At 39.1% G+C, this 27211-nt stretch overlaps 1 long non-coding RNA gene across 1 annotated transcript; it reads left to right on the forward strand.

Moving 5' to 3' along the window:
- The first annotated feature begins 13685 nt into the window (after positions 1-13685).
- Positions 13686-20298, forward strand: LOC111773274 (uncharacterized). Its single transcript, XR_011438288.1, has 5 exons — positions 13686-13943; positions 17357-17469; positions 17730-17841; positions 19238-19437; positions 19564-20298. It is a non-coding gene; the product is annotated as an uncharacterized lncRNA (long non-coding RNA).
- The last annotated feature ends 6913 nt before the right edge of the window (positions 20299-27211 follow it).

Raw genomic sequence — 27211 nt, forward strand, 5'->3', positions numbered from 1 at the left:
TGAATTAATATCACAGACATAATGTTGAAGAGAAAAAGAACGTCACAGAAAAAAGTGTGAACAGAATGATCCCCTTTAGATAAATTTCAGACATACAACATTAAATAATAATTTACAGGTTCTTACATAAATGCTAAAAACTATAATGAAAAGCAAATGAATAAAAATATAAACTTCAGGATTATGGTCTCCTGGACGTGGTGGAGAAAGAAAAATGAAATCTGGAAGAATAACACAGAGGCTTAAAACTTCTCAGTTATAATCTATCTCCTAAACTGACTGGTTCAGGAAAGAATATGCATTTTATTGTTTCCTAGGGGCATTGGATATTTCTCATAGATATTGTTTCCGATAGCTCAGCATTTAATTTTTTATTGTAAAGTCAATGCTATTTGATTTTATAAATGTGGTGAAGGCTATGATTGATATATACCAAGCTGTATGATGTATTTCCTGAGATGGAAGGGAGGAGGCACATTAACATGTTTAAAAAGCAAATAAATAAATGATGTGTAAGTGATATTACTTAAAAAAATGAAGGAGCAGAGTCAGGGAAAAAGAAAATAAAGGCAGTTTGAAATTCACACTAGTTGTTTTCGCCAGCTCTGCCTGCCCTCCCACATCCTGTCAAGTGTTATAGTCTCCTGTACATGGAGACTGTGAAGACAATGGGAAGCCACTAAATGAGGAGGAGGAGGCTGATGGGATATGAGGAAGCCTTAGAGCAAAGGCCACTTGCCATTACTTTCCCTGAGCCAGCCATGCAGTGCAGACTTCTCTGCTGTGTGGCCCTTTTTTTCTGGGGAGCAGGTGAGTTCCTGTTGTGAACATGTCCGATTCCAGTTTCAGGACTTGCTCCTGGGGCTGCTGGGTACCAGGCTCCCTCCTGGGTCCTTTCTCTGCCTTTTGTCTTTTTCTTCCACAGGTTCCATGGACACTAAGGTCACCCAGAGTCCTGGACATCTGGTCAAAGGAAAAGAACAGAAAGCAAAGATGGATTGTGTCCCCATAAAAACACATAGTTATGTTTATTGGTATCGCCAGAAGCTGGAAGGAGAGTTTGACTTTTTGGTTTACTTAGGCAATGGAAAGATTACGGATAAAATAGAAGGGTTTGATCAGCAATTCTCAGCTCAATGCCCCCAAGATGCATCCTGCAGCCTGGAAATCAAGTCCACTGAGCCAGGAGACTCTGCACTGTATTTCTCTGCCAGCAGTGAATCCACAGTGCTGAATGTGAGCTTTTCTTAGCACACAAACTCATCGTGGACCCAGCTCAGGAAATAGTGGTGTGTTAGGTGAACAGGAACTAACAGAAACCAACTTGAAAGAGCATAAACCAGAAGGAAAAACGTGTAAATGGCAGCTCTAGGTGACCAGAAAAGAATGTTTAAAACAGCTTATGGGGGCAAGAAACCCAAGGAAGGGGAAGGAAGATGTAAGGGGGCTCAGATTCTTCAGTTTGCAGGATATCTGGCAAAGGGAAGACCCAAGATACCCTTTTTTTCCCATGAGCTTGAGGGATTTCTAGCTATCTTTTAAAAATATGGAATCTGTGTTTTCCACCTGGCAAACCTGTGGCAAAGCCTTCAGGAATAAGGATAACAGGCGGGTCAGCTGTCTTTCCTGAGGACCCTGATCCTCTGGCCCAGCACATTCCATTGAACCAGACCCAGAGACTCATTAAGGTTTCATGACTGCTTCTCACAGCTGTCCCTGCCATAGAATCTCAGTGGGAAACTCAGCTCCTCCCTCCCCCTGGAATACTACCATCATGCAACTTTGAAAAGCAACTCTGTTGAGGCATAACATATACACGGTAAAATGCACCCAATTTAAATATATATTTCAATACATTTCGACAAATATTTACACCCATGTAAACAGCATGACAATCAAGATACAGAACATTTCCCTTTCCCCAAAAAATCTTTCCATGCTCCTTTATCAAGGTCTTTGTCAATTTCTCTCAGCATTGTTTTGTAATTTTTTATTGTACACGTCTTGCACATACATTGTTGAATTTCTCCTAAATTTATTTTTAGAAATGTATTATGAATGTACTCTTAATACTCATAAGGAATTTATTTATTAAAATATTTTATGCCAAGATTTTGCATTAACACAATTTAATTTAGTCTTTACATCTCAACTGACATCTCAACCTCGGTATGTTACATAAAAATATCTTCTCCAGAAGTCAGTGTTCGCCAGCCACCACACGTGAGCTCACGTCAGCCTCATCTCCTGAGTGAACCAAGTGTTCCTACTGTTCTGGTTTAATGTAAAATATACTAATTGAAACATATCGAAAAAGTTGTGAAATTTCTGCAAAGTGCACTTTAAGAAGATCTACGTTTTGCTTGTAAATATAAACCAATGAATTAAGAATAATTAAAGGGAATGTTTACACTTAAGCACGTCATTTGGAGGGGAGAATTCGGGTGTTACAGCTCTGCTGGTGAAGTCTGTCAGTGTCTTCTTGTTCCTGCTGTGGGCCTTTCATCAGGCCTGGAGTCCTGCAGACAGGGTGGTCTTTCTCCTCATCCTCCTAGCAAATCAATTCAGTGTTCCTTAGCTTTGAGTATCCACATTGGCAATCTCTTTGTTTTGACTGGATTGTTTAGATTGCTTACTTTTAATACAATGAGCAATCTATTGGGGCAGAAATGACTCATCTTGCTCTTGCTTTCTCTTTGTCTCCTTTACCCAATTTCTTTTTTCTCCTTTAGGTAACCATTTTTATTATTTACTTGGTTTATCCTTTCAGTGTTTCTTTTGAAAATATATGAAGAATCCAGATGAAGATTTACCTCGTTAGAGCCACAGAATGGGAGCAGACAGTGGACTCTTTTGCAATATGGGAAAAGGTGTCGAGCAATGTAATGTTTTTTCATTATTTACTCCTTTGAGCTACCTCTGAAACATGACACAACTTTGCAATGAATGCAACAAGGATCTTGAACACACTAGATCTGTCTAAAATTCTGTCAATAAGAATAATGCATATATTACCATTCATTGAGATCTGAAGTATCTCAGAATTAGTAACATACTATTGTAAGGGATTATTTTAAAGTATAATCTGTGTAGATCTTTTTGCTATTCCATTTTGGGGATATTATTTCTGATTGATTACAGGATTCCTTAGCATAAAGCCTCAGTACTTCATGCGGGAAAGTATATCTCTATCGTACTGTGTCCCTGTCATTTTTCTGTTGCAATAATGCCCCTGAGAATCACATATACATCACGATAATGAGGATGTTGATGATGATGATGATGAAAGTAACTGATAACGAAGATCATATACAGAAAGGTAGATTATAGAAATGTGTCATGTTTCCAGGACCAGATACAATCATAGTAAGTACCTGTCATTGTCATGATTTCCTGTATTCAGTCTAAAGAAGTGGTTTAAATGTTTTTCCTTTTGTTTTTAATCAGGACACCTTTGACAAATTTGAGATTGCATATGTGGGTAAACTATTTCTGAGGCTATGTGAACTTTCTAATTCTTCCTGTTCATGGATTTCAGCATTAAGCATATTCTCTTCTAAAGCAGAAAATTTTAACCTGGGGCCCATAGGCCTCCAAGGGGTGGATAGATAGAATTGAAGGTATCTATGATTTTGAATGGGAAGAATTTATCTTTATTTTCACTAATCTCTAACTAAAATACAGCATTCTGTTCATGATAGAAATAGTGAATAAACCACAGCAATCTTAAGAGTACTTGTGACAATGATAGAAATCACAGACATTTGCATATATCATAGTTGATATGAAAGTCATGTTATTTTCATATCACATTACATAGAGTAAATATCATTTACCCTCATCACTATTTTGAAATCACAGCAGTTTTTAGACTTGCCAGGATATATTTAATTTAATGAATTTTAAAGATGTATGCATATTAATATATCACAAATTTTGAAAAAATATTTTGGTAACTACATTTCAAAATAGTTGGTTTCCCTTGTAATATTATGCATTCTATTTTATGGGTTTACAGCTTTATTCTGAGAAGGGGTCCTAAGGATTTACCAGATTGCCAAAGGGGCCTATGGTACCAACAACGGTAACAGCTCCCATATGAAGATGAGATGCTCAACTTTTCAGATCTTGCTGAAAGCCTGAAGCCTAAACCCAGTCATTGGAAGCAACCCGTCAGCAGGATTCTTTCTCTGAGTTCTATGCACATGCTGCACTTTCTAATGATGCTCATTCTAAATCATTACATCATTTTCATTTCTCTTCTCCCTCCCTCTCTCTCTCTCTGTCTCTCTCTCTCTCACACACACACACGCGCGCGCGCGCGTGAGCACACACGCACATACATGCACGCACACACGCATGCACACACACATGCCTTTCCTCCACAAGGGGGCAGCAACTGTTTCTAAGCCACCAGACTCCAACCAAACGTTTCATCATGAAAGTGTCTTTATTACAGATGACCTCGGATGTAAAAATAAAATAAACAGTTATCTACCAAAATAACAGCATTCATTAAGAAATAATTGATTTATGATCACATACTCAATTATCTAAGACTCTTGAGAAGAAAGTATATTATGCAATGAATTCACACTCATTGTACAAATTATAACTCAATGCTGGGAAATGATATTTTAGTTACCTGAAAAACTCTTTTCTAGATGAAGTCTTATATGTAAACCAGGGCACAAGTACAAGTATATTCAGTATAATACTACCTGGTAATAGCAAAAAACTGTGAAATACCCAAAGGTACACCAACAGAAGGATGGATAAATAAATGATGGTGTATTACTATAAAGAAATTATAAGGCAGTGAAAATGAATGAACTAAAATTAAACACATCAATATGATTGAATTTCATAATATTGAGTGAAAAATTACATTGCAAGAGATATATACAGCATTGCCCCATTTGTATAAAGTTTAAAGCTTGCAAAAATACACACTTTTGTTTAGTTATACACCTATGTATTAAAATATAAATTGAAAGTAAAAAAAGATAAACACAAACACCTTGATAGAGTTAGAGGACAGGGAGTGGAGGGGCATTATATTTGGGAAAGAAAAAAGAGATTTTAAAGACTGGCAACATTTTATTTCTCAAGAGGTGTTATTTGTTCAAATGCTCATTTTATTGATATGTTATCAAATTCTTGTGTACATATAAAATATCTACTTTTTAATTTGGAGAAAACAACTTCATTGAACAATTGAATGAGTAAGGAGACATCTAGGCTGTTAACATTACTTACCTGGAATGGCGATGGGATGAAGGAAGAAGAGAGTGAGCAAAAATAGATCTTGAAAAAAGAAGTGCACTATTTAAAATACAGGGCGATGGAGAGAAAAATCAGGGAAGAAAAAGAGAGGTTGTCTAAAATAAACACCAACAAATGAACCAGCTAAAATACGCTAGAAATATCAAGAACGTGAAACATTCTGCAAAGCAGTGGCTCGTCTCAGAATCACGAAAACAGTAAGAACAGGGATCTGCATTATAGTAAAAGATAATTAGATAATTAATCACCAAAAGCAGTGCCCAGTCCTGAGTCAGAAACTGATGTTCAAATCAATGATGAAGGACATTTTTCAGACAACTGCTAAACTTTAAATAAAAACTAGATGGTCTGTAAAATGAGAATGCATTGTCACGGAGAGATGATGATCGTTAACTGAAAAAAATATATAAAATGGCATTTACAGACTGGTGTATTTTTATCAAAAAGAATACGTCTATGTACACACTCACACACATAAAGAGGAGATGGAGGGAGAAATCTGGAAAGAATATCACTAAGATGTTAACAGTGATCATCTTTGGTAGTGAAATGGTGTTTTATTTTCTAACTTCTTAAATATACATGTATACAGTTTCTATTAGTAAAAATATATATAAAATGTTTTTTAAATGACTGTTTTAAAATGAATAAAATATAAACTGTATTTACTGAGCAAGGAGAAAAGCTTTCCTTCTGATACCACGAAGTGGTTTTGTCCTGTAACGTGAAGCAGTAACATAAGGATTATGAGTCTGCAAAGCAATCACGTCACAGGGAGGTTGCTTGCTGATGGGACATGGAAAAGCCTCATCCTTTTGCTACTTCGATGCCACCATGGGTGCAAGTCTCCTCTGCAGTGTAGCCCTTTGTCTCCTGGGAGTACAGGTGAGTCCTGGGCGCAAAAGTAAAATCTCGTTCTGGGCTTGCCAACACCCAGTCCCAAGCTTTTTCCTTGTCAGGCTCCCTCCTGGGCTTTGTCTCTAGCTGCTGTGTCCTCCTCTTACAGGCTCTGTTGATGCCAACATCACCCAGACTCCAGGACATCTGGTCAAAAGCAAAGGACAGAAAGCAAGGATGGATTGTATGCCCCAAAAAGGACATACTTCTGTTTACTGGTATCAACAGATTCAGAAAAAAGAGTTTAAGTTTTTGATTTATTTGGAGGATGGACAAGTTCTTGATCAAATTGAGTTGGTCAAGGAGCGATTCTCACCTCAATGCCCCAAAAACTTAACCTGCAGCCTGGAAATCAAGTCCTCCGAACCAGGAGACTTGGCACTGTATTTCTGTGCCAGCAGTCGATCCACAGCGCTGAAATGGTACTTCCTCTTAGTGCACAAACTCATCATGGACCCAACTCAGGAAGCCGGTGATATATGAGGTTGGAAGGAAGTAACAGAAATTAACTGGGGAAGGTTAAGCCACAGTGGAATTTAGTACAAGGCTAAAGGGTGGTTAGCAGCAGTCAAGGAGTGATGGACAGACAATTCTGGACAAAACACCACTTGGCCAGAGACTGGAATGAATGCCTCTCCAGTTCTCATGTTTCTTCTCTTATTTTATCAGCATCTTGTTTTTCTCTCCCTGTATTCTGACTTTCTCTTTTCTTCCAGTCCTCATGACAAGATAAGATGGTCATTAAAGGTCACAAATTCAGTTGTCATCATTTCACCACACTGACAAAGACCAGCCCAGCTCTTTCTAAACCTGGGTTTAAAATCCCAGGGGAAAGAACAGACTGGTCATGATCCAGCCATGAACCTTCTCCAGGAGAACTCAACTCTTGCTCTGTATGTACGTATTCAAAATCATGTAAATCTTTATGCATACAATTATGTCTCTTAGATTGTTCCACTCAGCTCAAAGTAAGTGAAATGCTTCACTTTTCTGTATGTACATCTAGTCTGTTGCTTCTAAATGATGCACAGTACTGCATACCCACTTCTCTAGAAATAGACACCTAGTTTTCCTCCAATTTCATGCCAGCATTTGAATATGCTTGAACATATCTCATCATGGGCCTGTATAATCATTTTATAGGATTATATACCCAGAACCGTGATTGCTGAGACATGGAGTACTATATGTATATGTAACTTTATGTATCTAAATACCAACAGAGGGCTCTTCAGAAATCCCACTTAAAAGCACATAACATTTGCCATATCCTCTTATCCTCTTATGGCATTATCCAGTTTTCTAGATTGTTGCCAGTCTATCAGTGTAAGGAGATTCCAATCTCTCTTCCACTTCTCCCCCCAGAACACTGCCAGTGTTTACCATAAAGATGCAGATGACAATTTCAGAAAAATAAATAAAACCAATAATTTAATAGGAAGGGGGTTACTTTATACTCCTATACTACTAACTGGCAACCATCTGGAAAGCTGGATAATGCTGTCTTCCTCCCTTCCTCCCTCCCTCCATCTCCCATTTGCATTTTTTGTACTGCTAATGAATTTGAGCTGTTTCTCATTACATGTCTCTCCTGGATTTCTGTTCTCAAAATGGCCTATTCATATCCTTGGGCCATTTCTTTATTGGGAGCTCTATATTTTTCTCAATCATTTGTAGGAGTTCTTGAAATATACTAGGTATTAGTGCCCTTTCTATTTTAGACATTGAGATACCACCTCCCTATATGACTTCATCCTTGTTCCAGACTTCAAAGAACCAGTATGTGTGGGGGGACAGGTGGCCTTTCTTCTTGGGCAGGTTCATGTTATCTCCATTACTGAAATGCACCTCCATTTCTCCCATCCCCAGTCCCCTAGGCATCCACAGTGCTGTCTCCCCCACTATTACTCATGTCCTTGTGTAGTGTAGAAAGGTTTCCAACTGTGGCTGCCCCCAAAACTACTTATCACCCATCAACAACCTCTGTTCATCCAGAAACTCTGAGAAAATGCTTCATTCCATTCAGCTATGCTTCTTGCTCCCCGGAGCAAACTTGATTAAAATTAATTTTTCTCCCTCTTTTTTCTAACTGGGTTCTGCTGTCAGGTTATAACAGGGGCAGTAAAAATTCAGACATTTTTCTTAGAAACTTAATATTTGCCCTCATGTTACCTATTTTAGGGCCAAATTCCATCCAATGCAACCACCAGTTTCACTGAGCTCTTGATACAATGGTTGATCCATCTCAATTGCACCAATGCTTGAGAGCAAACCCCTTTCCCTGAGAGGTAAAAGGACTGAGAAATTTTTAGTTGTACTACATGGGATTTCAGGCTCTGGACAAAAAGAGAAGAGTAAATAGAGCCATGAAAAAATGTGTTTCAAAGAATGTGTAGTTATGGCAAATTGTAGATTTCTCAATGAACAACATGAGAATGTTACATTCTCTGTAGGGAGCAATTTTTCATTGGCTAAATTAAAACAAATTCCTGAGGAATAATTTAGGAACACAAATTTTAAGTGATACCCAGAAAACTGTCAGTGTTTACCATTAAGGTGAAGATAAATTGAGAAAAGAATCAAACCAGAAATTTAATAGGAAATGAGAAAACATGAATAGAAAAAATTTCATGCAAATTTGGAAAGAAATAATATTTGCAAAGAAGTATTTAAGAACATTTTAAAAGCGAATTATGTTATTCAGTTTGACTAGAGCCCAGTCAGGGGGTTACTTTTATAAACTACATACAATAGCATCAGTTTGACAATAGCGACCAGGAACCTTAAAATTGCTTATTCCTGGGAATTTAGCTTTTGATCAAAATGGATAGTTGTTACTGTACTTGCCCTGCATCCATAAGCCACTCTAAAACTTGACAAAATTTTAAGGCAACAGCTTTCAGACAGTAGACAACAGGCAGTAGAAGGCTCTCATCATGGAGAAGAAGAAACGGAGATGGGAACCTCACTATTGCCCCAAGTCTCTGCCTGGGTACAGTTTCTTGGCCTTGGTAGTTTCTGGATACAACACAACGGCATGGAGACCAAACAGAGCACAGTGGTCTCACTTTGGTGGGGAGGCAGAGGTCAGAGTTCACGGCTGTGGAGTTACTGATGTTTGTGAGGGTCAGCTGTGCAGGAAAAGACTCCCAATATTGTATGGAGTCCCCTTTAGTCTTTGATCAGATAGCGAACAGCACAGGCATAGAGAGAGCCTCCCTCAGGCCTGACTGAGAGCAATCCTGGGGAACTGTGAGAGGAAGGAGAGTCTAGCGGCCAGACAGTCCTGGGAGACATGAACTCTGACCAGCCAGGGTGGAGAGACCTTGCTGAACCACCCAGAATACACTTGGCACCCCCGGGCGTGTGGGTCACAGCTTGAGAGAAGGGGTACCCAAGCCCTAGAGTGAGAGCCACTCTAGAACTGCCCTAAGGAAGCTCCACAGGCCTCCAAGGGATCCAGCTGATCTGCCAATAAATTAACTGCCTTTTAGAGAAAAATATCGTAGCACTCTCTAAATAAATGCAAACAAAAAAAATCAAGACTTTCAACAATGTAGCATCTACAATTTCAATCATGCAATGAAAAAAGTGTTAGACATAGGAAGAAATAGGAAAATAAGACCCATAAATAGGGAAAAAAATTGGCAATAGAAACCAACCCTGAAATGATAAAGATGTAGAAAGATTCAGACAAGTAGCTACTATAAATATACGTTCAAGGATTTAGAGGAAAATGTGGTCATGGTTTGACCATTGATAAAAGTGATTAACCCAAATCAATCAAGACAAATTACATATCAATTATGGAAAAGAGAATATCTCTATAGATAAAGATAGACATCAAAATGCCAATAGACTCACAAATAAGTATATGCCAAGAAATTCCACAACTAAGATGAAATGAAATTATTTGAAAAATACAAACTTACCAAACTGATTTAAGATGAAATTATAAATGTGAAGAAACTTATATGAAGAAAATTGAATTATTTATCAAAAACATTCCTTCCAAGGAAACTACAGACACGGATTCCTTTCCTGGTGAATTCTATCAAACATTTAAGGAAAAAGATAATGCCAACTTTACATAAATTATTTTTTAGAAGATAAAAGAGGAGGAAACACTTCACAAGTCATCATGTAAAGCCAGCAAAACCCTGATGCCAAAACCTGACAAAGACGTTACAGAATATCCTTTACGATCATAGATGAGAAAAGTCCTTTCCAACATATTGACAAGTCAAGTCCGAATGTGAGTGTATATATGTATATATGCATGTGTGTATGTGTTTATACACATATAGTGATAATACATCATGACCAAGTGGATTTATTGCAGAAGAAACAATGAACTAGCTTTCAAAAATCAATGTATGGTGGGGCAGGCCCAGTGGCGTAGTCTTTAAGTTTGCGTGCTCCACTTCGGCAGCCCGGGGTTCTCTGGTTCGGATCCCTGGCACAGAACTACACACAGCTTACAAGCCATGCTGTGGCAGGTGTCCCATATATAAAGTAGAGGAAGGTGGGCACGGATGTTAGTTCATGACCAATCTTCCTCAGCAAAAAGAGGAGGATTGGTGGTGGATGTTAACTCAGGGTTAATCTTCCTCCAAAAAAAAGAAATCAATGTATGTCATCACTTAGCAGAATAATCATTTGGCCATCTCAATAGATGCTGAGAAAACATTGACAAAATCCAGTACTCGTTCAAAATAAGCACTGTCATCAAATTGGTAATAGAAGAACACTTTCTCAATCTGATGGGGAGTATCAACAAAAACATACAACTGATGTCCTATTTAATGGTGACTGTTGAACACCTTCCTCCTATAATCAGGAACAAGGTATGTTGTTTTCTCTCACCTCTTTTCTTCAACATTATATTGGAAGTCTTAACCACTTTGATAAGGCAAAACAAAGAAAGAAAGCAAAGTCTTAAATGTTGGAAAGGAAGAAGTGAAATTATCACTATTGTCATATTGCATGGTTGTTTATGTAGAAGACCCTAAGGAATCAATGAACAACAACTAGAAATAATTAGTGAATTTAGCAAGATGACAGGATATATTAAAAAAAGGTCAATTTTAAAAAATCAAGTGTTTTTATACTAGCTGAAAACAATTGAAAAATCAACTTCAGGAAACAACCTGTACACAATAGTATCAGTAACAGGAATAAATTTAGCTAAATCTGCTCATTGAAAAACCACAAAACATCACAAAGGAAAATTAAAGAAAATATTAAAAATGGAAAGATATATCATGTTTATAGATCGGAAATTTCAATGCATTAAGATAGCAATTTTTTCAACAAATAATGTGGGGACAACTGAATGATCCCATGGAAAGAAATGAACTTTACTGATACCTCATACCAGAAACAAAAGTCAGTTTGAGATGGATCATAGACCTAAGTACAAAAGCTAAAATTACAAGTCTTCTAGAAGAAAAGACAGGAAAAGATCTTTGTGAGTTGAAGGTAGGAAAAAATTTTTTATGACACAGAAAGTGCTAATTAGTAGTAAAAAAAAACAAATCATTTCTCCTTTGGCATCCCTTGTGCCGGAGGATGTTTGTTACGCAGACCAATAAATCACAGATCAGAAGAGCAACAGTCTCTCCTCCTCTGGCATGGATCCTGCTCCCACACGACTCCTGCTTCTCCTTTCCTTGCCACGCATCTACGAACTTCCCCTGTAGGACTCCACTGAACCTGAGTCCTTTGTTCTCTCAACTGACATGACCTCCAATAATAGTTTACATTCAGCTTCCAAATCTCTCTTCCGCTCAAATCACTACCTACAGCTGGGGGCAGCAAAACAACATGAGTCCTTTAAGAATTGCAAATTAGGGCAATGATATTTTTCCCACTAAGGACAAACCCAAAATGATCATCTTTATTATCATTATCTTGTTTGTATTAATCGAGTCCCAGGATAAGCAATTTACTGGAACAAATTCACATTTCTATTGGAATTATTAGTGGAGAACTCTGCCTAGAAAGAGAGAGAGGGAGGGAGAGGACACTGGCATATGTCATATAGAGTGTATACAGTGGCTGTAACATGTGCTTGGGCACTTTTAAATAAATCAGCAACTAAGCAAAAGAATACAGGCGGGAGAGAAGTAGGTGAGGAATAAACAAGAGAGGCTGTGAGTTAGTAATTATTGAAGCTGGATACTGTGGAGACAAGGAGGCTTATTATATTATTATATCTACTAGCATATATTAGAAATTTTCATAATCCAAAGAAAAATATTAAAAAGAAGACTTTCCTGGTATGATGTGCAGCAGGATCCACTAGTGTAAGATGCCATGGTGTATTCGTGGATGAGGCAGACGCAGGCCAGGCACAGACCTGAAGTGGCAGAGAGCACTGGCTTACTACGTCGGAGTTTCACACTATCGTTGTAGCTGAGTTGTGTTTGTAATTTGTTGCATTGAAATATTGAACGTTTTCCTCCTAAAATCCTGAACAGTTTTTGTTTTGATAAAATATCTTTAATGAACTATTTTCAGTTAATTCAAAATATGAGTGAAAGTGTTAAGAATTTCTTTGAAATACATACCTACGTTAAGTGAATAACTTCATACAATGAGCCAATATTTTCAGTAAAGATCTATGCCCAGAAAACTGACCAGAAAAGCAGCAGCCATTAAAGAATAGTAGCATTTTGAAACAAATATAGTATTACTGGCCCCCTTAAAAAAAACTCTTAAACTTTATGATGAATATACTCAAATTGCAAAGCTTACCTGGACCTGAGTTAGAAAAAATCAATAAACATAGAAAAAAGAGAAATGTTACAAAGTCACAACCTTCCAGTAAGACTGGATCCCCTTTATTGAAAGCATTCAGAATTTTCTCCATAGCCTATTTAGCTGGGAGAATGATGCTTCTTTGAACAACGGAAACAGTCACCCCTGAGAAGAGGGAGAGACTTCCTTCTGAGAGATGGCAGAGGAGAACCAGGAAGAGAAGAGAATGGAGTGAGTTTCAGCATCCAGTGGTGGGACACATAATAAGTAAACCAAAGCACCACCTGCCTGAGAATAAGGGAGTGAAGAAAGTTAGGCCCCAAGGGGGAAGTGGTGTGGCTGCATCTTTCTCTGAGGCCTAATAAGTTGAGAGGGACCATGACATCACTGACGGACTGCTTCCACTTTCCTATTTCCACGTCCTATTTCTCCCAACACTAAGAACTAGAAATGCCTCCATCCTGCCTGCTCCCTGCCATGGCCTCCATGCTCCTCTGCTGTGTGGCCTTTTGTCTCCTGGGAACAGGTGAGGAAACACATGGGAAATCCCTGCCTTAAATTTTCCAGGTCCTGGCTGAAGCTTCTCCTTTGAGACTACAGCAAGAGGACCCTTCCCAAGCTCCAACTCCAGTTTCTGTTTGTTTCCTCGCAGGCTCCATGGATACTGGTGTTACCCAGACACCAAGAAATAGGATCACAAAGACAGGAAAGAGTGTTGTACCGGAATGTTCTCAGACTAAGGGTCATGATCAAATGTACTGGTATCGACAAGACCTGGGACTGGGGCTACAGCTGATCTACTACTCCTATGATGTCAACGATATTAGCAAAGGAGAAATCTCTGGTGGGTACAGTGAATTTTGAAAGGAGAAGGTGAAATTCTTCCTGTCTCTAGAGATGGCTGTCGCCAATCAGATGGCTCTTTACTTTTGGGCCAGCAGTTATTTGCACAACGCCACTTGGCCACCCGCTCTCTACACAGAAAGACAGGCACATGGGTGAGTTATTTGCTTAGAAGGTTTCCTATAAGTGGGATGTGGGGATCCTTAGAGGTCTGAGTGCTTCTATGCTGTGTGAGCCTCAGACTGAGCTTAGGGCCACCATGAGTCACCGTCCTCAGGCCATGTGATGACTCTGAAACCACAGACTAGATGAAACCTATCTCCCCTGCCTACTGACCCTCTTTATCTATTCTAGCAGGGCTAGCCCAAAAGTGTCCTTCTAGGAGAATGAACCTGAGCATTTGGCAACACCGGCATGATTTTCAAGAAGAGCATCTCTTATCAGCTCAAATTCAGTGTGGTTTTTAATGAATATTTTGCCTCTGTCTCCACTCACTTTGCAGCACCCCCCACTCCGTTCTGTTCCCACCCACAGCCCCTTTACTGGGCCAGCCCTTTCTCAGTTGCAGGTCCTCCAAGTTCCAACCACTGTTCAGCTCTATGTTTGGTTGTCTTTATGCTGACAACAAGCTGACCAGCTTGTTTTCTAAACTTCATTCTAAGTAAATTTAATGCCAATTAAATCTGACTCTGAAGGTAAAGTTCAAGTACCAGAGACTATGATCTATGACAGTTATCTTTGATCTACTGCCCTACACTTGGCTCTCTGCTGAGATTAACCTTAATCTGCAGGAGCAGATAGAGACTTGTCTCATTATCTGGATGTACTGAATTTCAAAAAGTTTTCCTATTCCCCAACAGGGAGCCGAAGCTAGGAGCTTGGAGATTCCTCTTTTTCTCAAGTCATTGGAATAAATGTGTCTCCCCTGCAGGGGGGACCCTCCTAGGAGCCAGTGAACTCCAGGCACAAAAATACTTGACCAAGGGCTGCCATAGCATGATGTAAAACCTGCCTGAGAACCAAGTTAAAGCCTTCTTTGTGTGCTTTGTCTTCTTACCCCATAAGCCTCAATTATTTTAACAAAAGAATCCCCAGGACTTGGTGACGGTTCAGACACAAAAAACCCAACATATTTCATTTTCTACCTGTTCTAATCTGAAAAGAATGTCACCTTTTTTTTCAGTTTCTCATGAGCTCCATCTCATCTGCTTTCCCCTCAAAAAAGAAAAAAAAAAAAACAGTTTTCTTGGGGCCAGCCCCATAGCCAAGTAGTTAAAGTTCCACACACTCCACTTTGGCAGCCTGGATTTGTGAGTTCACATCCCGGGTGCAAACCTACACCACTCCTCAGCCATGCTATGGCTACCATCCACATAGAAGATAGAAGAAGATTGGCACAGATGTTAGCCCAGGGCAAATCTTCCTCAGCAAAAAAACACACAAAAATCAGTTCTATGGAGTTTTGTTTCCTATGCACCTATATACTATATACTATATACTGGCCTGTATACTGCATTTGTCTCAGTGATTGGAGCAATCATTCTAGGTTCTTCTTTTCCATTGGTCCTCATGTTAAATCGCTTTACAAATCTATTACTTCTATATCCCACCTCATCATAGGTTTGGCTTTCTGGGTTTTGCAAGGGAGATTAGTTTGCTGGAAGGTTATTAGACAATGCTTTGTGATCAACATGGGTAGAAGGGAAAAGAAGAAAGTAGGATGGCACAGAGGGAGAAGCTGGGCTGTCCCGGAGCCTCAATAAAGTGTTCATCAAGTCCACAGGGAGTTCTGAAGCTGGATGACCCTTAGAATCATCTGAAATTGAAGAGAAGGGGCCAGGTCCTATACCCACTTTCCTTGCAACTGTATCACTGAACATGGGTGGCTCTGAGATGGGGGCATGCCCTTGGTGGGGAAGAGGTGTCTCTTCAGCCAAAACAGTTCACAAAAAGGGCTGTTAGCCAGCAGCACTCCTCGCAGTTGGGCAAAAACATCCTTCATGCCTAAAGGGAGAGACAGGAGATACATCACAGTTTCCAATACACACATTTGTCTGATTCAGCTGCTTCTTTCCTTCTTCATTGCTTCTACTTTAATGCAGGTTCTCATCATCCATTACCTAGGAAAAAAAACATCCTCCAACCTCTTATTTCATCTGCTTTCCTCTACCTTAGTCATTGCCACTGGCCTGATCGAGTCTGACATTCCTCACACAGCAAACAAAGCCCTCCCTGAATAAGTGTGTGTCTAAAAACATGGCCAGATCTTCCAAGTTCGCTCCACCACTTTAGACTCTAGCTCCACTGAATGTTTTGTATTCCTCTGAACAGGCCAAGCCAGATCACAGCTCTAGTTTTGCAAATGCTCTTTCTGGTATCTAAAACAAGCTACTATTTCTTGACTGCCAGGCCTACTCTTGGACATGCTTTCATGCTTAGCTCAGAGATTGGCTTACCTCTAAAGGTTTTTCTGACTCCTATAGATAGAGAAGACTCAACTCTTATTCACTCCAAAACTGCTATAGTTATTGTGTTCTTTTATAATTCTTTTTATATTGACTGTTCCCAAGACTATACTATATTCTTTAGTTTAGGCGTGATGTCCCTCCAATTTTATAACCCTGGAACTGAGTGCAATGTCTGACTTAGCAAAGGAAAGATAGAAGGAAGAAAGGGTGGAAAGGAGGGAGAGAGGAAAGGAAAATAGACTAAAATATGTCTTCAAGTAGTTCTTCAGGATTTTCTTCCAAGTAACATGTTTTCTGAGTTCTTATGCATGTTTATTTAAGCCCGCCACACTCCCAACTACAAGTCCTTTTAAAAGAAAGAAAATATGTTTGGTTAAGCATAATTCTATAAGAGGACTAAGAAGATTGGAAAATGAGAGAAGGTGTTTTACTGAACCAAAAACATATAAAGACATAGGTAATAATTGCTATCTGATGGTAATATGTAATTGACTGAGAATCAGGGCAAAGTGAACCATAATCCCAAATATACATGGGAGAACGAAAACAGTTGCAGGGGAAATAAAAGCTATTCTCTATAATGGAGTCTGAGTTTTGAAACAGAAGACATATGAAAGAGGATATACATGTATATATGTATATATATATATATGTTTATATATATATGTGTATCTGTATGTGTGTATATGTGTGTGAATATCTGTTTTGTTTTAATTTTTAACACAAACCATATACTTTTATATGGGGGTGGTTTAAAAATATTTTTAGTTCAAGTATTTAATATTTAATAATTTAGGTTCATGCCCAGAGTTCTAGTTTTGGTATTAGAAGCAAAGAATAGAGCAAGGATGGAGCAAGGCTGCTGACTTCTGCTCTATTTGAGGGTCTGTGGGACTTTCGAATACCGGCTACAGTACAGTTGAGAACATGGTATTGAAGCTCATAAAAGGCTTTTTGTGTGGGATCTGGACATGTGAGTTATTACATAAAAGCTCAACTCCCATGCTCCAAAATCAGTGGCTGTGATCCTCTGTAGTCAAACTCTATCCTGTGATAATACGTAGGAACCTCTGTATCACACACTAATTCTGGCATGGCAGATTAAACTTCAGAGGCCACCTCACTTCTGCATGAGACCAGAGCCCTGAGCTAGGAGAGAGCTCTCTCTGTTCTGGAAACCAGCCTTTCTTCCGTCTGCCTCCAATGAAGACAGGTGAGTTTTGCCGTGATATGAAGACTTAACCTAGCATTGCCTCACTCTGGTTGTGGATCTTTCCATCTGGCTGAATATTAAGACTCCTTTTTGTCTCTTATCCTTATTGGTATCTCTTTCTCCTAAAACTTCATGGACACTGGAAGCACTACAGGTCCTGAGAATCAAGGAGTCTCCAGTGAGAGAGGACCAAAACTGTACAGAGATGTATGTAACAATTATCTCTGGTAATTCCTGTATCCTTAATTATTCACATTTAGAATTTTTCAGCAGCTGCTCCAGAGACTTTCCTTGCTATACCAGAAAGATGGGCCATGCATGAGTTATTCCTGCATTGAGCAACAAAGATCAGACCCTCAAATGCCCCTTCATGTAAGTAGGACCAGCGCCTCTCTCATATCTACTCCCAACCCAAAATCCATCCCTTTCCTTCTTCCGTCTTTCTTTAATCACTTCTACGGTGAGATATCAGTTTTGCATCCAGTCACTGCTGAGGACTTTCGTCAACTCTTCATTCATCCTTAAATCTTCTTATACTTAGAACAATTGGGAGCTTCTCTCCTTCTTGTTTCTTTAAAATTCATCAGAAAGAATCTTCCCAAATCTTAGTGTCTTTTTACCCATTTCCGTTTTCTCCAGCAGAGGGCAGTAGAAGTTTATTTATCTTTTATCCTCAACAGTTCCCATTAAGACAAGATTTCATAAGAAAAGCAAAGGTCAAATGTCGTTAAGGATTTTAATGATTACCGTTGTCCTAAAGGAGTCACTAATGGAACAAATATTTCAGGGTTTGGTAAGTCATAATTGTTATATTCCTTCAGGACGTATGAGAGAGTAACAGTGAGCAGAAGCCTACAGGTGTTAGGTATAAGATACACGAAGGGTAAAAGGTGATCCTCAAATAGCGGAGCCACAATAGTCAAACTCCAAAACCCCAGCTCAGCAGCATGTCAGTAAGAATTGTATTGAATGTCAACTGGATCCTCGTGAACTGGGACAAAGGAAGCAGACAAAAGGGAAAGGGACCCTGGGGTTAATCTTTTTGACTCACAATCAAAGCTGCAGACGTTTCTGTTGAGAGGAAATGAGGAAAAGAGAGGAGAGACGACGATAGTACTTGGTTTGGATGTTGTTTGCTGCAGCCGCACCCTAAGAGTTTTAGCCAATGTTACCAAAATATGTATTGGAAAACAACTGTGGCTCTGAATTTTCTGTTCTGGCACAACTGGTAGTGCAGTTAAAAGAAAGATGAACCTAATATCATGAAGCCTAAATTGGTAAAGTTGGTAAAATCTGAACAAGTCACAAGTCAGTGACAAATAAAACTGAGAAAATTGTGTGATTATCACACAATAATAACAAGCATTTTCTGAGAACTCAGTCAATTCTTCTTACCGCTTTAAGCCCCTCACACATGTTGTCTAACTGGGTTGCCCCATTTAATCCTCACAGCATGCTCCCCCGCAGCCCTTCTGACTGAGCCACTCTGTTCTCCAGGTCCTTCTTTTGAATGTTCTCTCTCGGCCTGCAGAGTTCATTCCAATTCATCCTTCAGAACTCACCTCAAACATCACTTTCTTTCCCAAACTTCTTAATTAGGTCAGGTCCTCCCATTACAGGCTTTCAAAGCTCTGCAATCCTCATCTTTATAGCTTGTAAAACAGGTGCAATTTAAGTGTTTCATGGAAATGGACTTAAAATAAATAAGCAAAGCATCTATAGCCTGCTTTGAATGACAGAAATGAACAAAGATTTCGTCCTTTGATAGATAAAGGGACAGAGATGACACTGCTATATCAACAGGATGGCTGTGAGGCCCAGAAAGTTTGCAGGGACTGTGTTGTCACATGATGACGTCATTAAGAGCCCAACCCACTTACCCAGAACTGGGAGACACTCCTTCTCACCCTGGCTGTGCCATGGCTGTCAGGCTCCTCTGGTATGTGGCCCTTTACCTTCTGAGGGCAGGTAAGTCATAGACACAGATTTCTCTAAAATCAGAAGGGAACATTTTCACCTCTGCTGGGTTGCTCCTGGCTCCAGCATTAAGGCCTATCCTGAATTCTGTTGCCACTTTTTGTCTTCTTCTCTTAGGCCTCATGGATGCTGATGTCTTCCAGACCCCAAAACACTGTGTTACAGGGACAGGAAAGAAGATTACTCTGGAATGTTCTCAAAGCATGAACCATAACAATATGTACTGGTACCGACAAGACGCGGGAAGGGAACTACAGCTGCTCCATTATTCATATGGTGTTAATAACACAGAGAAAGGAGATGTCCCCTCTGAGTCGACTGTCTCCAGACTAAGGAAGGATCGTTTTTCTCTAACGCTAGAGTCTGCCAGCCCCTCACAGACGTCTCTATACCTCTGTGCCAGCAGTTAATACACAGTGCTACACAGGCATCTACAGCCTGCACAAAAAGGGTAGTCACAAAGATGAGGCAGTCTCACCTTCACAAACCTCATCCTAAGCTACAGAAGCCACTGTGAATCTCCCCAGACTTCTCAGCCCTGAGGGGTCAGTGTGGTCTAAGCAAAATTATGGGCAGAAAACTGTCCCTGGGTCAGTCCCCATCAAACCAGGGAATGGCCCAGCCCACAGTCAGCGCTGACTTCTGCCCTGCATCTAACTGCAATGTTCAATTGAGGCTTGCACAAGTTGTAGCCTTCAAGATAGGTGGGATATTATTTGACAGTTGCCTTACGACAACCTGCAGGAGAGACTGCCAGCTAAGAAATAGCATGAGTTTCCTGTGGCTCTCTCCATAGGCTGTCTCTATCTCTGGTTAATGATCCCTTCCTCACATAAAACTAGTTACTTCGCACACAGCGTCTCAAAGTCCCTTTCCTTTCCCAAGCCCAATCCCTCTTCTGTCAATCCCAAGTCCTCATTCAGGACTGAGCCTGGAATAAGAGAAGGACCTGAACTGATTATTTTCACTACTCTCCCTCTAAATTAATGAAATTTTAACTAAATGTATATGAGACACAAGGAACAGAAACTGTGGTTGCAAAGAAAACCTTCCAGTAACTTCTCTGTATTCAACCCTGGGTCCCTTTGAGACGTCCCTGACCGTTAGGAAGCTATTCCACAGATCAATGCTTCTTCTTACTTAAATACTACGAATCTCAGCCATGTGGTCTCCACCCACATGAGACCAGACCTGGGACTTTGAATAGATCTACTGTTTCACAGACAGTGGATAAAAGTGCAGCTGTCAGCTATGGGGGCCCATGTTTCCTGAGAAGAGGTGGGTGCTGGGCTCAGATGTGAAACCTCTGTCTTGTACACATTCCCTTGCAGTCTTCTTTGTGGCTCTTTCTTTTCTCCTCTGCCTTATTTTATCTTGATTTCTGGATTTTTTATTCTTTTCTTCTTGATCTACACATGCACCTTAGATAATGTCATCCAATCCAGTACCTGAATTACATCTCGCCCCATTGTGTAATGGTTAGCACTCTGGACTCCGAATTATATCTCATTATTTCCATATTAGTTCTCTGAACTGCCTACCAGATATTTCCACCTTCCTAATTCATAGGTTCCTCAACTCAGTTTATTCCCAACAGAGTTCATCATCCTCTTTTGTAGGCAGTGCCACACGGTGAGATCAGGGTGAACCATCTCCTATGGTCAGATGTCCCTACTAGATGCCTGGAGGATTAAAGAATCTTTCTTACCTGCCGCTTGGCCTTTTCCCGTTTTTCTTCCTCATCGCCACTAGAGTGATATGCATAATACACAAATCTGATCATTCTACCGGCCCCCTCACAATTTTTTCGCGCTTCTCCTTCACACTCAAGGTAAAACTCAGATCTCTTAACCTGACACAAAGGTTTTCACGATGTGAGCTCTCGAGATCTAGCCCATCTTCCATGCCCTCATCTCTGCTGTTTTTATGACAGCATTACTGAACTGATATTCTCTGACCCTCTCGTACCCATCCGTGCCTTTGCACATGCTATCCCACTACCTTCAGTGGTCTGTTGTTCTTGTCCGCAGGGCTGACTTCTAGAGTTTCATTAACTACGTGACTCAAGAAGTCTTAACTTGTTTCAGTTCAGCTTTGAATTCCAAATAGTGGTATGGAAGGCTTCTCTCATCACTATCCATCTTATTTTCCATGGTAGAGCTTTCTTGGGCTGATAGTTTTTCTGGGACATTTTGAATAAGAATGGTCATGTGATATAAATTGGAGACAAAGCAAAGCAAAGTCTCTGAGCATGGATGGATGCCACTCCTGCTGGGTATTGTTGAGTGTGCTGCTGGATGCTGCGGCAGTACAATTCTCAGCAAAGACTGATGGGAGGAAGATCGAGTTTTAGCTCTGGTGCAGAAGATGGTGAATGCTTCCTGCGCAGACACTAAGTGAACTGTCGGATTCAGGGCAAAGAAATAAGTGAGATGCTCAAGTGAACAGCTACCACATATATATGACCTAAACCAAATCTCGCTTTAATACACAGCAGCCATTGCTCATTTTGTACAGTTTTATTGAAGTACAATTGCCATGCCATAAAATTCACGCATTGTAAGGGTCCATTTCAAAGATTTATAGTAAATTTATTGAGCTGTGCAATCATCTTCACAGTCCATTTTTAGAACACTTCCATCACTGCTAAGAGATCCCTCCTGTCCTTAAGGAGTTACTCTGTGGGGTGGTTGCGTCCGCACCCCAGGCAACCACTTACCTACTCTTTGTCTCTATAGATTTGACTTTTCTGGAGAATTAGTATAAATGGATTATCACCCTATATAGTCTTTTATGTCAGGCTTCTTTCAGTTTGCCTATTTTGAGGATTCATCCATGTTGTAGCATATTTCAATAATTTCTTATATTTTTATTGCAAAAAATTATCCCATTGTATGGATGTATCACATTTTGTTTATCCATTTACCGGTTGTTGGACATATGAATTGTGCCAGTTTTTAGCTATTACAAATAACGCAGCTGTGAACATTCATACATAAGCCTTTGTGAGGATATAGATTTTCATTCTTCTTGGGTTGTTTGTTTGCTTATTTATTGAGTTTTAAGCGTTCTTTATCAGATATATGACTTTCAAATATTTTCTCCCTGACTATATTTTGTCTTTTCATTTTAATGGGTCTCTTTTGAAGAGGAAACGTCTTTAATTTTGATGAAATCCAATTTATCAATTTCTGTCTTACAGATCACGCTTTTCATATCATATTTAAGAAATGCATAACTTCATAAGAATTTCCTTCTGGAGTTTTTATAATTTTAGCTTGTATCCTTAGGTGTATGACATGTTTTGATTTAATTTTTGTGTATGGTATGCAGTAATGGTCCAAGTTCATTATTTATTATTATTATTATATTATTATTACATATGGGTATCCCTGCACTGTTTGATAAAAGAATATCCTTTCCCATTTGAATTGACTTATTGTCTTTCTCAAAACCATAAGTGGAAGGGTTTATGTCTGGACTTTTTCTTCTTTTCCCTTAATGTATATGTCTATCCTATGTTAATATCACATTCTGTTGATTGTTATAGTTTTATACTGTTTCAAAATTGGCTAGTGTAACTCCTCCAACTGTCTTTCTTTTTCAAAATTGCTTTGATATTTAAATCTTTTGCATTTCCATTTAAATTTAGGGTCAGCCTGTCAACCTCTCCAAAAGACCCTGCAGGGATTTTGATAGGGCCTGCCTTGTATCCAGTGATAAACCTGGGAAGAATTTCTATCTTAACAATACTGAGTCCTCCATGATCAAGGAAGGCTTTTCTATTTGTTTAGATTTGCTTTAATTTCTTCTAACATTTTATATTTTTCCATGTAAAGTTCTTGCATTTCTGTTTTTTTTTTCTTTTTGAGGAAGATTAGCCTTGAGCTAACTACTGCCAGTCTTCCTCTTTTTGCCGAGGAAAACTGGCCCTCAGCTAACATCGTGCCCATCTTCCTCTACCTTATATGTGGGACGCCTACCACAGCATGGCATGCCAAGCGGTACCATGTCCACACCTGGGATCCGATCCGGCAAACCCTGGGCCGCCGAGAAGCAGAATGTGGGAACTTAACCGCTGCACCACCGGGCTGGCCCTATTGCATTTCTTTTAATATACTGTGAAGTACTATTCTTTATGATGCAGTTGTGAAAAGATTTTAGTCTCACTTTTATTTTTGGATTATTCATCACCAGTATATAGAAACACATTTGATTTTTGTATACGGATCCTGTATCCTGAAGCCTTGCTAAATTCTTTTATTAGTTCTAGAAGTTTCTCTATAAATGTTGTAGGATTTTCTACATACAAAATCACGTAGTCTGAGAATAAATACAGTTTTACTTCTTCCCTTCCAATCTGGATGCATTTTATTTCAATTTCTCATTTGATTGCACTGGCTCATATCTCCAGTACAATGTTGAATAAAGGTAGTGAGAGTAGACATCCTTACCTGGCTATCAATACTAAAGGAAAAGCATTCAGTCTTTTCAAGCTTTCACCATTAAGGTGGATATTTTATTCAAACACTTTATCAGGTTGAGGAAATTCTGTCCATACTTTGTTGAGAGTTTTTATCATGAACGGGTGCTGTTTTTTGTCAAATTTCTTTTTCTACTAATACTGAAATGATAATGTGGTATGTCCTTTATTCTATTAATATAGTGTATTACATTACTTGATTTTGGCTGTTAAGCCAATCTTATATTCATAGGATAAATCTCGGTTGGTCATGGTATATAATCTTTTTTATATATATTTTAGGATTAGGTTTGCCAATATTTTATAGAGGATTTTTGCACCTGTGTCCATAGAAATACTAGTTTGTAGTTTTCTTGTGATTTCTTTGTCTTTGCTATTAGGGCAATGCTGGCCTGATAGAATAAATTGGGATATTTACCTCTTCTCTATTCTGTGAAAGTTTTTGAGTTGAAGTGGTATTAGTTATTATTTAAATATTTGATAGAATTCACCAGTGAAGCCAGCTGGTCCTGAACTTTTCTCTATGGCATGGAATGAGAAACTATGGTGCACATGCTAAATCCAGCCCATGGCCTCTATTTGTATGGCCCATAAACTCCGAGCGGGTTTTACACTTTTGTATGTGTGTGTGAGGAAGATTGGCCAATCTTCCTCTTTTTGTTTGAGGAAGATTGTCCCTGAACTAACATCTGTGCCAATCTTCCTCTATTTTATATGTGGGACACTGCCACAGCATGGCTTGATGAGTGGTATGTAGGTCCATGCCCAGGATCCGAACCCATGAACCCTGGGTCACCTAAGCAAAATGTGCAAACCTAACCACTATGCCACCAGGCTGGCTCCAAGGGTTTTATACTTTTAAAAGTGTTGTAAAAAGAAGCAGCAGCAGAAGCAGCAGCAGCAATACAAGCTGCATATGCCTAACAAAGCCTAAAATATTTACTATACATCCCCTTACAGAAAATTTTGCTGATCTCTGCTCTATAAGGTATTAACTTATTCCATTTCTTTATTTGAAATAAGTCTACCCAGACATTCTATATTTTTCTTGAATCACCTTTGATAATTTATGTCTTTCTAGGAATATTTTTATTTCAATTAAGTTATCAAATTCATTGGCATAGTGTTGTCCATAAAATTCCTTTACATATTTTCTTAATTCCTGTATAATAAACAGAACAGTGGCTACAAAAGAAAGAGAGAAATTTATAATTGAATTTCCTCACCAAAAAGCATGGAACACAGATGGTTTCTTACAGGAATTTTACCAAACCTTTTAAAGATCAGAGACTCTCAAACTACTTAAAACATTCCAAAGTATGGCAAAATAGGGGAAACTTCCAAATTATTTTCATGGCATGAGTTTAGCCTTTATACCAGAACTTGACCAAACTATACTTAAAAAAACCTACAGACTAGACTAATCTCACTTACTAATATTGATTTAAAAAAATCTTAAATAACAGAGAATCAAGCAACCACATTAAAAAATAATATCCCACAACAATGGGAGTTTGTTCCAGGAATCTAGGGATAGTTCAATATCAGCACATCCATTAATATAATCCATCATGTTAATCGTTGGGGTTAGCCGAGCACAGGGAAAGGAGTGTGTATTAAGTACTTTGTCTCAGGGGAACAGTGAGGGGAATAACGCACTCTAATCCTGCCTGAAAAGTGAATTTCCTCCTCAGCCATTCCCATTCTCCCTGCACTTGACTTTCCAGGTCTACTGAACTTTTCCTAAACTCCAAAAATGTCTTGGACTTTTCATATGCTGGTCCCTCTGCTTACTATACCAGAGAATTATTTCTTTTCTTACAAATATTGCTTAAAACCACACACTTCTGTGAAGTCCTCCCTTTCTTCCCAGAAAGATATGATGTCTCCTTCCTCTATGTTCCTACAATAATTTAAAGAAACTTCAACTTCTGTAATGATAAGATGGCTTGTAATTTGAGTCATGTCTGGCTCCTCATAGGCAAAGATGGCCTTTGAGGCACTGGACTACATATCCTTTGACATTGTAACCCTAGTACCTAAGGCTGCGCCTGATGTGTGGGATACAAAACTGCAAGTTCCATGGGATCAGAGACCTTTCTTTTTTTGTCCAAGCTTGTATCCTAATGTCTAGTGCTGTGTTTGGCATATAGTAGGTCTTCAATGAATATTTGCTCAATAAATAAATGTAAGATTCAAATATGCATTTATAGGATTGACCCTGAATTTGTGCCCCACTATCCTCTACTCACCCTCAAAATTATTTATTTGCTGAAGTCTCACGTGTCTCAGGTCTCATCCTTCTTCCCTAGTTAAGGGCAGAGCCCTCATGCAAACAGCTTGGGAGGGTTGGAGGATGATAAAAAAGCCCACTGTGGAAAGAGCTGAAGATGAGGTATACGAATAAAGATGGTATTTTCACTCTGATGATTCCATGTTTAAGGGCAGATAAGCTCCAGAATTGGCCTGTTTCTATAAATGTCACACTTTCACAGGTTCAGGGATAGAATCTTCCAGCAGGGGGCTCCACAGTGACTTGGGCTCAGATGGGAGCTATTGGGAGAATCTCCTCACTGCCATTCAATGTGCCATCAGAGTGACAGGAATCCACCACACACTACTATTGAGAGGAAAGGAGGGAGATGTGGCAAAGGGGCACAGAAAGTAACCCCTTGGGGGACTTTCAATTTGGAATTTATTCTTCTTACAACAAGCTGAGAGTAACCCATACATTTTTCACGTCCTATATCCCAACCTCAAGTGACTTCACTTACAGACACACATATATGAAAACATACAGTCACCACCCCAGCAACAAGGCAGCAAGAAAAACAAGAGATAGGAAGACATTTTATGGTGTGTTTAGCAGCACGCCTATTCCAAGATTCACATTCCCTGAAATTATCTCTTTTGTTGGAAGCAACCTAGTAGCCAATAGGAACAGAAATAGCAAAAACAAAATTATGTTCAGTTGGATAAAACATTTACTATAAAACAGAAATGTTTACATGAAGATAAAATTCCTCACAATTCTATCATAATTCTCATAATAAGATTCCGACCTGGTTCCAAGGATGATTCAGCATGATGAGGAACAACTTGGAATCATTTAAGACTTCCTAAGTGCTGAAGGAAATCAGTTTAGAAATAAGAAATGGGATAAGCAAAGGATAGAATGTAAAAATGGACAGCAACAGATCTTTAGAATAGCCACTCTTAGAAAAGAGACCCACCAAGAATCTAGATAAAAATAAATCTGGCATGAGTAAGCCTCCTGTTATA

This window comes from Equus caballus, chromosome 4 (genome assembly GCF_041296265.1).
Source record: "Equus caballus isolate H_3958 breed thoroughbred chromosome 4, TB-T2T, whole genome shotgun sequence".
NCBI classification, from domain to species: domain Eukaryota; kingdom Metazoa; phylum Chordata; class Mammalia; order Perissodactyla; family Equidae; genus Equus; species Equus caballus.